Consider the following 14,713-nt stretch of genomic DNA (forward strand, 5'->3'; position numbering starts at 1 on the left):
CACATTGGACAATTCCAAATACACACACCTGATACACATACAAACACCACTCCCACACACCCAACACTATATAAAACACACACCCACATCACCCACAAACCCCATCGACCAAAATGTATTCACGAAGGCCAGAGAGACAGCACAGAATAGACAATCCCATCACACAGAGGCACACAACACCATCACCCACACAACATCCACACACATCAACACTCACACCGCCCCACACATCACACACACCACCCCATGTTACGCCTAAGACCCCTCTCGCTTTTCTGAGGATGAGCTCAGGGTCATGGTGAAGGAAATCCTACGGGTTGAGCCACAGCTATTTGGCTCACAGGTGCAGCACACATCCATAGCCAGGAAGATGGAGCTATGGCGAAGAATCGTCGACAGGGTCAACGCTGTGGGACAGCATCCAAGAAATCGGGAGGACATCAGGAAGAGGTGAAACGACCTACGGGGGAAGGTGCATTCAGCGGTCTCCAGGCACAACATCGTGGTTCAGCGGACTGGCGGCGGACCCCCACGTCCTCCCCCACAACTAACAACATGGGAGGAGCAAGTCTTGACCATCATGCATCCAGAGGGCCTCGGAGGAGTCAGTGGAGGAATGGACACTGGTAAGTTCATTCGTAACTATCTTATCACCCACCCTACTGCATGCTATCACACACCCCCACCCTCACACCCTCCCCTATTACCCAAACTCCTCACTAATGTACTAAGAAGACAAACCACACATCCCAACACCAAGCCCTGCATGACACAACTAAGCATGGACACCCAGCACTAAAGCATGCTCACTGCACATACCCATAGCAACCCCTAACCATCATCACACAAGCCCCCACACAGAAATGCTTGCACTGGGGTACACGCTCACCCACCCATTGCACACCATGACACACACACATGCAATAATCATGCTCTTATGCCCCTGCAGGATCACGAAGGACCGTCACCACCCCGGAGGGTCCAGACAACTCCACTCCACCCACAGAAGAGGCCCACAGTGACGATAGCAGCTCTGCCCTACTGGATCCTGATGACCAGCCCGGACCATCGTGGGCCTTGGGACAGTCGGTTCCCCTCGCACAGGCACAGCCCAACACTGACCTTCCACCCTCTGGTAACACCAGCACAGCACCCACCCAGCAGGAACAGTATTTGGGGTTCAGGGAGGAGCTCAGGACCATCAGCTCCGCCTTGGGCACCATCGTAGGGGTGCTGAAGGACATACAGCAGACCTTGAGGGACACCGTGGCACTCCAAGGGTCCCCTGACACTAGCATGGACGATGAACTGCCCACCACCTCCGCAGGCGCTGGTGGACAGGACAACCCGCCACAGGACCACCACACCAGCACCCCACCCCCTGCAGACGGACAACCACCACGCAAGCGGTCCCTGAGATCCAGGAACAGGACAGAGCAAGATGGCAAGACCCCCGCCAGGAAATGAGACCACCCTGATTGTCCTCCCACTGTCCCACTTTGTTACCCTGTCCATACGTAAACTGCCCCAGCTCCACTTCCTTTGCCCATATGGCCAGTGCACCTGTGAGACTAATAGACTGGACTCTGCCATGGACATTCCTCCACCATCACCCATCACCATTTTACAACCCCCCTCCATTTTTGAGCACTTCAATAAACACCCTTGAACCACAAAACAATGTTGAGTCAGTCTATGTTTTGGAAATTTTTATTATCAATGACAGCGTCAAAATGCGTTTCTAGTTGTAAAGGCAACATACCTATGTCACACATCACAAGTCCTTGAAGGATGCATGCAGATGACACACGTTGGTAAGCAAACCTGTGAAACCGTAATGTAAAGGAACAACTCTGTTACCAAATAATCCTATGAAATTACACACAGGATAGAGGAAGAAGTGTGACAGTGAATGTAATGGTAAAAATGAAAATGTTCTCACCTGTGTTTCACTGGAAATATTACTGTATGACTGACTCCCTGTTGTCGTTGTCTTCTTCCTCAGCTTCCTCCTCATCACTGTCCACAGGCTCCACAGGCTCCACAGCTGCCATAACACCGTCATCTGGACCATCTTCCTGCAGAAAAGGCACCTGGCATCGCAAAGCAAGATTATGAAGCATTGAGCAGGCGATGATGATCTGGCACACCTTCTTCGGTGAGTAGAATAGGGAACCACCTGTCATATGGAGGCACCTGAACCTGGCCTTCAGGAGGCCGAAGGTGCGTTCGATCACCCTCCTAGTCCGCCCATGGGCCTCATTGTACCGTTCCTCTGCCCTGGTCCTGGGATTCCTCACTGGTGTCAATAGCCAGGACAGGTTGGGGTAACCAGAGTCCCCTAATAGCCACACACGGTGCCTCTGGGGTTGACCCATCATATCAGGGATGCTGCTATTCCGCAGGATGTAGGCGTCATGCACTGAGCCAGGGAACATAGCATTTACCTGCGAGATGTACTGGTCTGCCAAACATACCATCTGTACATTCATGTAATGATAACTCTTCCGGTTCCTGTACACCTGTTCATTCCTGTGGGGGGGGGACCAGAGCTACATGGGTGCCATCAATAGCACCTATGATGTTGGGGATATGTCCAAGGGCATAGAAGTCACCTTTCACTGTAGCCAAATCTTCCACCTCAGGGAAAATGATGTATCTCCTTATGTGTTTCCGCAGGGCAGACAACACTCTGGACAACACGTTGGAAAACATAGGCTGGGACATCCCTGATGCCATGGCTACTGTTGTCTGAAAAGAGCCACTTGCAAGGAAATGGAGCACTGACAGCACCTGCATGTCAGGGGGGATTCCAGTGGGATGGCGGATTGGTGACATCAGGTCTGGCTCCATCTGGGTACATAGTTCCTGGATAGTGGCATGGTCAAACCTGTAGGTGACGATTAAATGTCGCTCCTCCATTGTCAACAGGTCCACCAGCGGTCGGTACACCTGAGGATTCCGCCATCTTCTCAATTGTCCCAAATGACGGTGCCTAGGAAGGACAACAGCGACCACAGGGTGAACTTTTTTCCAGGTACGTACCCACAGTTGCACAGAACACGACACCAAACACAAAACCCTTCCTGTATGTGTGTTGAGTGTAGGCCTAGCTATGTGTGACGCAGAAGTAAATGAAGCCATGTGGGCCCCTGAAATGGCGGCTGCCTTACCTCTAAACTGGGACAATGGGATTGTGGGGTAACTGCGTTGCCGTTGCACACCGTCGCGGTAGGCGGTCATAGACTGTGGCGCAATGCTGCATTGGTTAACATTGGACCCTATGGGTCCCAGGAGCCAATGAACAAGTGCGCCGCCGGTGATGATACGCACCGCCGCGGACGTCACCGCCACGGACGTCACCGCCATTTTCTATCTGTTCAATCACTAGATACCTGATCTTCGACAGGAGAGGACCTACACTGCACGTGCTGCTGTGACCTCGGTCTGGAAGCGACGATGGCTGCTGCGTCTGGGGAAAGGGCCCCTGCCTTCACTGCTCAGGAGTTGGAGAAACTAGTAGACGGGGTCCTCCCCCAGTACACGCTACTCTACGGTCCTCCAGACCAACAGGTTAGTACACAGGTAGCACGTTGTATGGGCTAGGCCTGGGTGGAGAGGGCTGGTTGTAAGAGGGAAGGGGGCAGAGTTCAGGGAACATTAATGCATGTGAATGAATGTGCCACATGGCTAGGGTAGGGAGGGGGGACACTCACATTGACGGTGCAGTTGGTAATGACTACTCTTCTTCCCTTGTGCATGTCATGTAGGTCAGCGCCCACCAGAAGAGGACATTTGGCGTACCATCGCCAAGGACGTCCGGACCCTGGGGGTCCACCAGAGACAGGGCACCCACTGCTGGAAAAGATGGGAGGACATTCGCCTCTGGAGCAAGAAGACGGCGGAGGCTCAGCTGGGGATGGCCTCCCAACGTGGGAGGGGTGCCTGTCGCACCATGACCCCCTTGATGTTCCAGATCCTGGTGGTGGCCTACCCTGAGTTGGATGGGCGCTTTAGGGCATCACAGCAGACACAAGGGGGTGAGTACACTCTCATTCTGCGGACTTTGCGCGCAGTGGAGGGGTCTGGGTGTGGGAGGAGGCCTGTGGGTGTACCTAGGCCAGGCAGAAATACGTAGGCTAGGCCCCTCCGTAATGCAGGCCTTGTGGCACTCTACCCCACCGCAGTAGAGTGCCAAGTACAGGTATACATGCCCCTGTGGCATCCATGTGTGCAGAAGTCCACCATAGCCATGTAGGCCAGATCCCAGAAATTGCATCTGTAGAGGCCAGGAGCACGGCGTAGTGCAGGGGGCTGCTGTGTCTGTATTGTCTGCCAACGGTAGCGGTATGCCATGCACTCAACCTGTCTTTCTTCTGTCGTTCCCCCCCCCTTTTTGTGGTCTCCCTGTTCTTTTGTGCATCAGCATCATCAGGCAGAGGTACAGTGGCACCAGAGCATGAGGGAGCTGCATCTCACATGGCCATGGAGGGCCACACCACGGACTCTGAATGCACCAGTGGGACAGAGGGCGAGGGGAGCTTCACGTAGGCCACCGGATCACCACCCAGCGACACGGACTCGTCCGCCGATGGGAGCTCCCTTGTGGTGGCGGCACCATCTGTGCGCCCCACTTCTACAGGTACTGCCGCCACCTCCCCTACCAGCACCGCCCTCCCAGCAGCCCCTCAGCTTTCACCCCATGCCCGCTCACCCAGGAGGGTGGGCATCACCTTCACCCCAGTCACCCCTGCTGCCCTCAGTGAGGAGGCCATTGACCTCCTCAGGTCACTCACTGTTGGGCAGTCTACCATTGTGAATGCCATCCAGGGTGAAGAAAGGGAGTTGCAACACGGTAATGCATTCGTGGAGGGCATTCATTCTCGTCAGGCTGTCCTTCAGCGAACCCTGCAATCTCTGGCCTCAGCACTGATGGCAGCCATTGTCCCTGTGTCTAGCCTCCCCCCTCCAACCTCCTCCACCCAGACCCAATCTCCTGTACCCATTGAAGAAAAATTGTACACTGTTCCAAAAAGATATTATTCATAGGAAAATACTAAGTGCGATCCAAATCTTCCAGGAGAAAGAACCCTCATGCATCACAATGGATGACTGGCATCATCATTGGGAAAGCTCCTCATCAGGCTGGTGCTGCAATGCCTGACGGGCTCCCCCGACGGGGTGCTCTTAACCAGAATGCTCAGATAGTAGCAAAAATGAAAACAATAAATAAATTAGTTTTCAAGTGGGTACCCAGTCATTGGTACCAAAGCACTAATGGAGAGAGAGGGAAAAATTAAAATTGGTTCACCATCACAAGCCATGAGTCATTATTTTAATCAGCAATTAATATGATGGGGACCAAGATTAAAAACACAAAAAAGAGGAGTACTAGGTGAATGTGATGTTCACCTACTCACACTACTGTATATGAAGGAGGAGAAAACCAATTATGGGACCTCACTCTACTAAGTCTACATGTTTCGCGTCTGGGTGGTCCAGCCGGATCCAGTGATGCTTCTTCAGGACAAGAAACTTCTCCAAAAAACTAAACTTGAAGTAGACCAAAAAATGTTTTCACTTACTCAGTTCATCTTGTTAAATAAGGTACCCTAAATAGATACAAACAGAAAACCATGGTGAATCAACGTGAGTGAAAATACAGTCACAAAAACTAGTGCACATGTTAACTTGAAGTGCTCAAGGAAAAACACTCATGTGATTAATTTAAAAAGTTTCTGCTTACCATCCCCAATTTCAGAATAGGGTTCAATAAGGATCGCTTGTCAGAACTAGGAGCTAAAATTCTGTGGATTAATAATCATACAAAAAAGCCATGACATAGTGAGTTCAATAGATACTCAGCTCGCAGTGAGTCTTATTATATCAGCCATAAAAAAACATATATTTATTGATTCCTAGGTACAGCCATAAACGGAAGAAGTACAAGAAAACCAACTATTCTTTGGAATTCTCAGATGTCACCTTACTCTTTTCCATCCCAACATAAATTCATATTGAACTCATGATCTCAGAAATATTGTATAGGAGAAAAAACGACCATAATGCTAAAGTAACGGTATGTTTTTTAGTTTGGCACATGTGAATTATCCTTCGCTCAATCAATCCATGCAAATAAACAACAGAATAGCCCTTTACCCACTCTAGCATTGGACGTTGATAAAAAAACAACCCGTGAAACCCAAATCTTGGGTCTGACAGTTGCGGGGACTTACTTCTGGTATCCTCGTGTAGGTTGATTCACCTACCCGTCTGACGCGCGTCCTCCAAAACACGGGCGCAGAGTCTGGTCGGATCATTTAAAGAACAGATCCGCGGGACCCGGAAGCCAACATAGGCTCCCGTGGTCATTGAAAGCGAAAAAGGACTACGTGTAGTTCGATAGTAATCATAATGGAAAGTAAACCGCGATAGTGGCGGATCGTTCAAAAAATGTCCAAAACTGAATGGACAGGTTGAAAAGGCTAGAGTTATTAGGAGGAAATAAGTACTGCTGGATAAAAAATCAATAAAATATATGGAAAGTGAATGACACAAGGGTAAAGGAGGAGCAAAAAAAGATTTTAAAGACAACTGTCATTCAGTGTATTCTTACTCCATCACTTTATTTGTCTTACATAGAAGACAAGCGGAGGCGGGGGAGAGGGAATACATTAAGGTGCTATTATTTTCCACCTAACAGGGTTATTATGTTAGAGACAGTGCAAAAAGGATTAAGTAAGGCCCAGATCAATTCCAAAACTATACAACTGGGCGATGAAATTAATTCTCAAAGACATCTATTATGATGAGAGAGTAGTCCAGGGAATGTCATCATTCAGCCCACAAGAAGCTGTTTCGGATGATGACTTTCGTAAAGGAGAAGGCTATTTCGATCGGTTGGTTTTTGGTAGGTGGTTATGCTCAATGACCCATTGTTAATAGTGATCATTAGATCCAAAAATGGCAGTCCTGTAGATGAAACTGAAGCTGTAAATTTCAAGTATGGGTCAAGAGAGTTAATCCACGTGATAAATTCATTCGTCAGTGATAGTGGTCCTTGCCAGATGATCAAAATATCATCTATATAACACTTCCATAGGCGAATAGCTTGTTGAAAAGAATTAGTTGGTGTTAAGATATTTTTCTTTTCGAAATTGTACATATATAAACATGCTAAGCTGGGAGCAAAAGTACTGCCCATAGATGTACCTCTAGTCTGATGGAAGAACTGTTTCTCAAACTGAAAGTAGTTTTCCGTCAGGGCCAAAGTATCACATTGCATAATGAAAGTGATAGGTGTAGATGTAATAGAAGATTCATTCCGTAAAGCTGATTCAAATACCTTTAAGGTAGCTGCTTGAGGGATATTGGTGTAAAGAGCTTCCACATCAAGGGTGATGATCCCTTGTACTTTAGAAGTCAGATTCACAGATTCTATGAGATTAAGGACATCCTTAGTATCCTGGAGATAAGTGGAAGAATGTCTTACCAGGGGCTGAAAAAACTGGTCACAAAAGACTGACAATGGTTCAAGGACCGAACCGATCCCTGACACAATTGGTCGTCCAGGTGGAGGTTGAATACCCTTGTGAATTTTTGGTAAACAGTAGAAGTACGGTATTCTAGGATGTATAGTATCAAGGAATTCAGCTTCCTTAGGGGAGATCCATATATTGCTTTTTACTTCTTCTAATAGACTTCTAATTTGAATTTGGAGTCTCTCAGTGGGATCTCTGTTGATCATTGTGTAATAAGTTGTGTCACTTAGAAGGCGTAGACATTCGCGTCTATACTCTACTGTGTCCATGATCACGATGGCTCCCCCTTTGTCGGCTTGTTTGATCACAATATTGGGGTCATTTGCTAGTTGGTGGAGTGCCTGATTCTCCCGTTTAGGAATGTTAATGAAAGGATGTTTTGGACAAAGGTGCGAGATGTCATTTAAGACTGCTTTTTCGAATGTCAGTACTTCGCTTGGCATAGACATAGCAGGAGGTAAAAAGGTGGAGGGTTTTCTTAGGCCTGTGTCACCTCCTGGTTCAACTGCTTTGTCTTTGAAGAACACATGGAGACGAATCTTTCGAAAGAGTTGAGCTAATTCAATGTTGAGGTGGAAGAAATCTTCATTTGGAGTAGGAACAAACCCTAAACCTCTATTAAGGACGTTAGTCTCATCAACTGTAAGATTTCTCTGAGATAGGTTGACCACTAGGTTCTTGGTGTTGGGTTCTTTGTGTGACTCCTGGTCACCATTTGTGGTTCTTCCTTGGACCATTGAACGTTTCTGCCTCTTCCTCTTCTTCTGCCTCTGCCCCTGCCCCGGCCGCGGCCTAAAAAAGGCGTGAATGGCATAAAAGGACGGGGCTGGAAGAACGGATAAGGTGGTTGCCAAGGTATAGACTGATTCATGGGATACGGAGAGTAATTGTAAAAAGGTTGTGAACTTTCATCAGAGCTCCATCCATCAGATGATGACCCCCTACTGAATTGGCGAGATCTTTTAAGAGAACCAGTGGATTCATCAGAAGAACGTGACTGAGTGTCAATGTCATAATCTTCTTTTATATAGGGGTAAACCTTCTCCCTGATGAACTTAACTATGTCTTTTTGCAGTTTTGTAATCTTCTGCTGAGTAAGAAAATCTTTTGTCTCATTTAATTCTGCATTGATTTCAGTAAGGCGGCACTTGAACGCTGTCAATGTAACTGTCGTCTTTAAGGTGTTCTCCATAGTACTGATTTGTATAGTGATGGAATCTGCAATACGCTTAGAAGTGTTGATTATCAATACCAACCAATCTCTGGTACACTTCCAGGAGATTTGTGCCCAATCTTTCCTAAAAGCTAAATCATGTAGGAAAATCCTTGGTATATTGGACACTAACAAGCCATTAGGTGCTATGTTTGCACATAAGTATTCAGTAATGATGGTCCCATGCATGACTGTCTTAATCAGTTCACTTTTTAGGCTGGAGAGTTTGTTCCAATCTTCCTTAAGACTGCCAGATGGAGAGGAATCATCATTACCCAGGATGGAGGGTGTCTGTAATATGGCTGATACCATGTCATCATCAAAACTTAGACCCTGAAAGTCTTTCATAATAGGATGTTCCTGGATCCAGTTTAGATACAAAAAAAGGAGTGAAAAGTCAAAAACTTCTCATTGGAATTTGACTTAAAAGGCCCCGCAGTAAAGCTACTGTACATGTATGCAAAGTTAAATAAGGAGGGACCAGGGAGATTAATGGTCCAGTGTACGGCCTCCCATTATAACCATTGAAGAAAAATTGTACAATGTTCCAAAAAGAAATTATTCATAGGAAAATACTAAGTGCGATCCAAATCTTCCAGGAGCAAGAACCCTCATGCATCACAATGGATGACTGGCATCATCATTGGGAAAGCTCCTCATCAGGCTGGTGCTGCAATGCCTGACGGGCTCCCCCGATGGGCTGCTCTTAACCAGAATGCTCAGATAGTAGCAAAAATGAAAACAATAAATAAATTAGTTTTCAAGTGGGTACCCAGTCATTGGTACCAAAGCATTAATGGAGAGAGAGGGAAAATTAAAATTGGTTCACCATCACAAGCCATGAGTCATTATTTTAATCAGCAATTAATATGATGGGGACCAAGATTAAAACACAAAAAAGAGGAGTACTAGGTGAATGTGATGTTCACCTACTCACACTATATGAAGGAGGAGAAAACCAATTATGGGACCTCACTCTACTAAGTCTACATGTTTCGCGTCTGGGTGGTCCAGCCGGATCCAGTGACGCTTCTTCAGGATAAGAAACTTCTCCAAAAAACTAAACTTGAAGTAGTCAAAAAAATGTTTTCACTTACTCAGTTCATCTCGTTAAATAAGGTACCCTAAATAGATACAAACAGAAAACCATGGTGAATCAACGTGAGTGAAAATACAGTCACAAAAACTAGTGCACATGTTAACTTGAAGTGCTCAAGGAAAAACACTCATGTGATTAATTAAAAAAGTTTCTGCTTACCATCCCCAATTTCAGAATAAGGTTCAATAAGGATCGCTTGTCAGAACTAGGAGCTAAAATTCTGTGGATTAATAATCATATAAAAAAGCCATGACATGGTGAGTTCAATAGACACTCAGCTCGCAGTGAGTCTTATTATATCAGCCATAAAAAAACATATATTTATTGATTCCTAGGTACAGCCATAAACGGAAGAAGTACAAGAAAACCAACTATTCTTTGGAATTCTCAGATGTCACCTTACTCTTTTCCATCCCAACATAAATTCATATTGAACTCATGATCTCAGAAATATTGTATAGGAGAAAAAACGACCGTAATGCTAAAGTAACGGTATGTTTTTTAGTTTGGCACATGTGAATTATCCTTCGCTCAATCAATCCATGCATATAAACAACAGAATAGCCCTTTACCCACTATAGCATTGGACGTCGATAAAAAAATCTCCTGTACCCCAGCCTATCCCAAGCACACCATCAGACAAGCATGCACACACCTCAACACACAAAAGTAGCTCAGGCAAACATAGGCACCACACAACCCACAGGCACACACACAAGCATCACCCACATGCAGACACAGCAACATCCACTGCCTCCACTGTGTCCCCCTCCTCGTCATCTCCCTCCTCCCGCCCAGTCTCGTCTACACTCTCACCTGCATGCACTACATCTACAGGCACCAGGACTCGCACCAGAACACCCAGCACCACACCCCGCTCACCTGCACTCACCACCTCCACTCCCATTTACACATCCCCTGTGTCCTCTCCCAGTGTGTCTGTGACGTCCTCTCCCAAAGTACACAAACGCAGGCACACACCCACCCAACAGCCATCCACCTCACAACAGCCTCCAGTACCTGCACCTGCACCCAAAACACCTAAAGTTACACCTCCTACAACCACCTCCTCTTCCTCCACTCCCAGACCCCCTCCAGCTACCCATCCCAGTGTTAGTCAGAAACTGTCCCTCTGTAAAGTTGACCTTTTTGCCCCCACCCCACCCCCTCCACTTCATCAGTCCCGTCGTAGTGCCTCAGCCAAAAAGCATCCAGTACCAGTGGTGCGTGTTCAAGGTGTGTGGAGTGCACTGGCCACCAGGGCAGGCAGTGTGACACGGAGTCAAGGCACTGCCAGTCCACCCCCTGTAAAGGCTCTGAAATTGGAAAGTGGCCAACGGGACCGTGTGAAGACTCCTGGAGGCAAAACAACTCACAGGGGTCCCAGGGGGATAGCAGAGTCAGCTGTGACTCCTCCAAAGGTGGGGAAGGGCCAGAAGAAGTCTGCACAGCCTGGTGTGAGCATCACAGCGGAGAAGGGCGGCATCCTTCCCGGCGGCCGGGACGCCACCGCCAGCACCGTCGCCACTGGTCCGGAGACCACCGCCAGAGTCATTGCCCAGGAGGGCCCAAGTATCATCACTGGTCCGGAAACCACCGCCGGAGTCATTGCCCAGAAGGGCCCAAGTATCGTCACTGGTCAGGGGACCACCGCCGGAGTCATTGCCCAGGAGGGCCTAAGTATCGTCACTGGTCAGGAGACCACCGCCGGAGTCAGTGCCCAAGAGGGCCCAAGTATCGTCACTGGTCAGGAGACCACCGCCGGAGTCAGTGCCCAGGAGGGCCCAAGTATCGTCACTGGTCAGGAGACCACCGCCAGAGTCATTGCCCAGGAGGGCCCAAGTATCGTCACTGGTCAGGAGACCACTGCCGGAGTCAGTGCCCAGGAGGGCCCAAGTATCGTCATTGGTCAGGAGACCACCGCCACCGCCGGAGTCATTGTCCAGGAGGGCCCAAGTATCATCACTGGTCCGGAAACCACCGCCGGAGTCATTGCCCAGAAGGGCCCAAGTATCGTCACTGGTCAGGGGACCACCGCCGGAGTCATTGCCCAGGAGGGCCTAAGTATCGTCACTGGTCAGGAGACCACTGCCGGAGTCAGTGCCCAGGAGGGCCCAAGTATCGTCATTGGTCAGGAGACCACCGCCACCGCCGGAGTCATTGTCCAGGAGGGCCCAAGTATCGTCACTGGTCAGAAGACCACCGCCACCGCCGGAGTCATTGCCCAGGAGGGCCCAAGTATCGTCACTGGTCAGGAGACCACCGCCACCGCCGGAGTCAGTGACCAGGAGGGCCCAAGTATTGTCACTGGTCAGTAGACCACCGCCACCGCCGGAGTCAGTGCCCAGGAGGGCCCAAGTATCGTCACTGGCCAGAAGACCACCACCACCGCCGTAGTCAGTGCCCAGGAGGGCCCCGGCAGCCACAGCCCCGCTGGGCAATGAGGGACCGTCATGCCACACACCAATGTCCAGTCCAGAGAACGTCATGCCACACACCAATGCCCAGTCCAGAGAACGTCATGCCACACACCAATGCCCAGTCCAGAGAACGTCATGGCACACACCAATGCCCAGTCCAGAGCCCGCCATGGCTAAGCACCGCTGAACAGTCCAGAGACCGCCATGGCAAAGCACCGCTGAACAGTCCAGAACCGCCATGGCAAAGCACCGCTGAACAGTCCTGAGACCGCCATGGCAAAGCACCGCCGGACAGTCCTGAGACCGCCATGGCAAAGCACCGCTGAACAGTCCAGAGACCGCCATGGCAAAGCACCACTGAACAGTCCAGAACCGCCATGGCTAAGCACCGCTGAACAGTCCAGAGACCGCCATGGCAAAGCACCGCTGAACAGTCCAGAACCGCCATGGCAAAGCACCGCTGAACAGTCCAGAACCGCCATGGCAAAGCACCGCTGAACAGTCCAGAACCGCCATGGCAGAGCACCGCTGAAGAGTCCAGAGAACGCCATGGCAAAGCACCGCTGAACAGTCCAGAACCGCCATGGCAAAACACCGCTGAACAGTCCAGAACCGCCATGGCAAAGCACCGCTGAACAGTCCAGAAACCGCCATGGCAAAGCACCACTGAACAGTCCAGAGACCGCCATGGCAAAGCACTGCTGAACAGTCCAGAACCGCCATGGCAAAGCACCGCTGAACAGTCCTGAGACCGCCATGGCAAAGCACCGCTGAACAGTCCTGAGACCGCCATGGCAAAGCACTGCTGAACAGTCCTGAGACCGCCATGGCAAAGCACCGCTGAACAGTCCAGAGACCGCCATGGCAAAGCACCGCTGAACAGTTCTGAGACCGCCATGGCTAAGCACCGCTGAACAGTCCTGAGACCGCCATGGCTAAGCACCGCTGAACAGTCCAGAACCGCCATGGCTAAGCACCGCTGAACAGGGCATGCACCGCTGAAGAAGGAAAAGACCGCCACATCGAGCATCGTTATCCCATGTGCAGCTGGGACAGTGACGGGACAGAAACTGTCATGGGGAGACTAATCCAGTCTGGGCACCAGTCCCCCTCCAGAACCAGTGGTGGCTGTTATCTACTTGAGAGACTGTGGCTTTGCACTCCCCAGGATGGTACAGTGGGCAAACCATCCACTGTAGAGACTTGTGAGACTGTGGCTTTGCACTCCCCAGGATGGTACAGTGGGCAAACCACCCACTGTAGAGACTTGTGAGACTGTGGCTTTGCACACCCCAGGATACATCAATGGGCATGGAGCCCCGTCGTGGATCTGGCGTTGCACTCATCCGGCTGAGGTGCCCCCCCTTCCCTTCCCCCTGAGGTGCCTGTTGTATTTCTCTCTGATGCCCCAGCAGTGTTCTCTCTGTTTGTGGACAGGTATCTATTGTGGGCCTTGCCCATGCATTTTTGGACTAGTGGTGCACGGACATTGATATGTGCATAGCGCACTACTTCTCGTAATGTATATACTTTTGAATGATTTTATCATATTTCTGTATATATTTGAGACATGTATATTGAAACATTACAATGTTTGAACTGATTTCATTTTGTGTTTGCATTCTTCCGGGGGGGTTGTGGGTTGTTACTGTGATGTTTGTAAATGCATTGGTGTGTGTGTTGTAATATGCGAGGGTGGGGGTGGGGGTGGGGGTGTTGCGTGTGTGTCTCCCTGACTTTTGCCTCCCCCCTCCCCTATGTCGTAGGTGCAGTACTCACTGTTGTCTTCACCGGCGCCGGCGTTGCTCTTTGTAGATGAGTAGGAATACAAGGGCCGGTAGGATTTGTAATTATGGATCCATGGAGTCCTTCCTCGTGGGATGTGTTCAGGTGAGTGTTTTCCCATTGCAGGAACTGTTTCTGCCGTGTTTTTATCCACGGTGAATCCGCCCCGGAAAAGGTGGCGGATTGGCGGGTTGTGATACTATGGGCGGTACATTGTCTTCCGCCTGTCTGTTGGCGGTGACCGCCGCGCTGCTTGTCTGTACCGCCGTGGCGGGCGGTGTGTTAAAGTGGCTGTCTTTGTTGGCGGTTTCCCTTTTTTTGTCCGCTGGCCTGTTTGCGGTATTACCGCACCTTTAACACCGTCCGCCAGGGTTGTAATGACCCCCAGAATCTGATACAAAACAAACCCTAAAGAACAAAAATATTCACAACTACCCTTAACAACAATGATACCTCTAAAGACATCCACCTGACAAAACACAGCACAAAACAATGCAATAGACTTTTACAAAGGACAATTTAAATGTTAGGGACACTACAGGGGCAACAAACAGTACAGCAATCTCCGAAAACAACACTTCTCTCTCCACCACAACCAGATAATACCTTCTCACAAGCACAGACAAATGGACTGTGAGTAAAAATCAAAATGAAA

The 14,713-nt window shown here is 49.3% G+C and overlaps 1 long non-coding RNA gene across 2 annotated transcripts in view; it reads right to left on the reverse strand.

Annotated features, from left to right (window-relative positions):
* Positions 1 to 6,330, reverse strand: part of LOC138287516 (uncharacterized) — a 139,121-nt gene extending 132,791 nt beyond the window's left edge. For both annotated transcript variants that reach the window (XR_011202229.1, XR_011202230.1), the window contains exon 1: positions 6,237 to 6,330. This is a non-coding gene — a long non-coding RNA (uncharacterized lncRNA). The remainder of the gene's footprint in view (positions 1 to 6,236) is intronic.
* Between the last annotated feature and the right edge of the window lie 8,383 nt (positions 6,331 to 14,713).

This window comes from Pleurodeles waltl, chromosome 4_1 (genome assembly GCF_031143425.1).
Source record: "Pleurodeles waltl isolate 20211129_DDA chromosome 4_1, aPleWal1.hap1.20221129, whole genome shotgun sequence".
NCBI lineage: Eukaryota > Metazoa > Chordata > Amphibia > Caudata > Salamandridae > Pleurodeles > Pleurodeles waltl.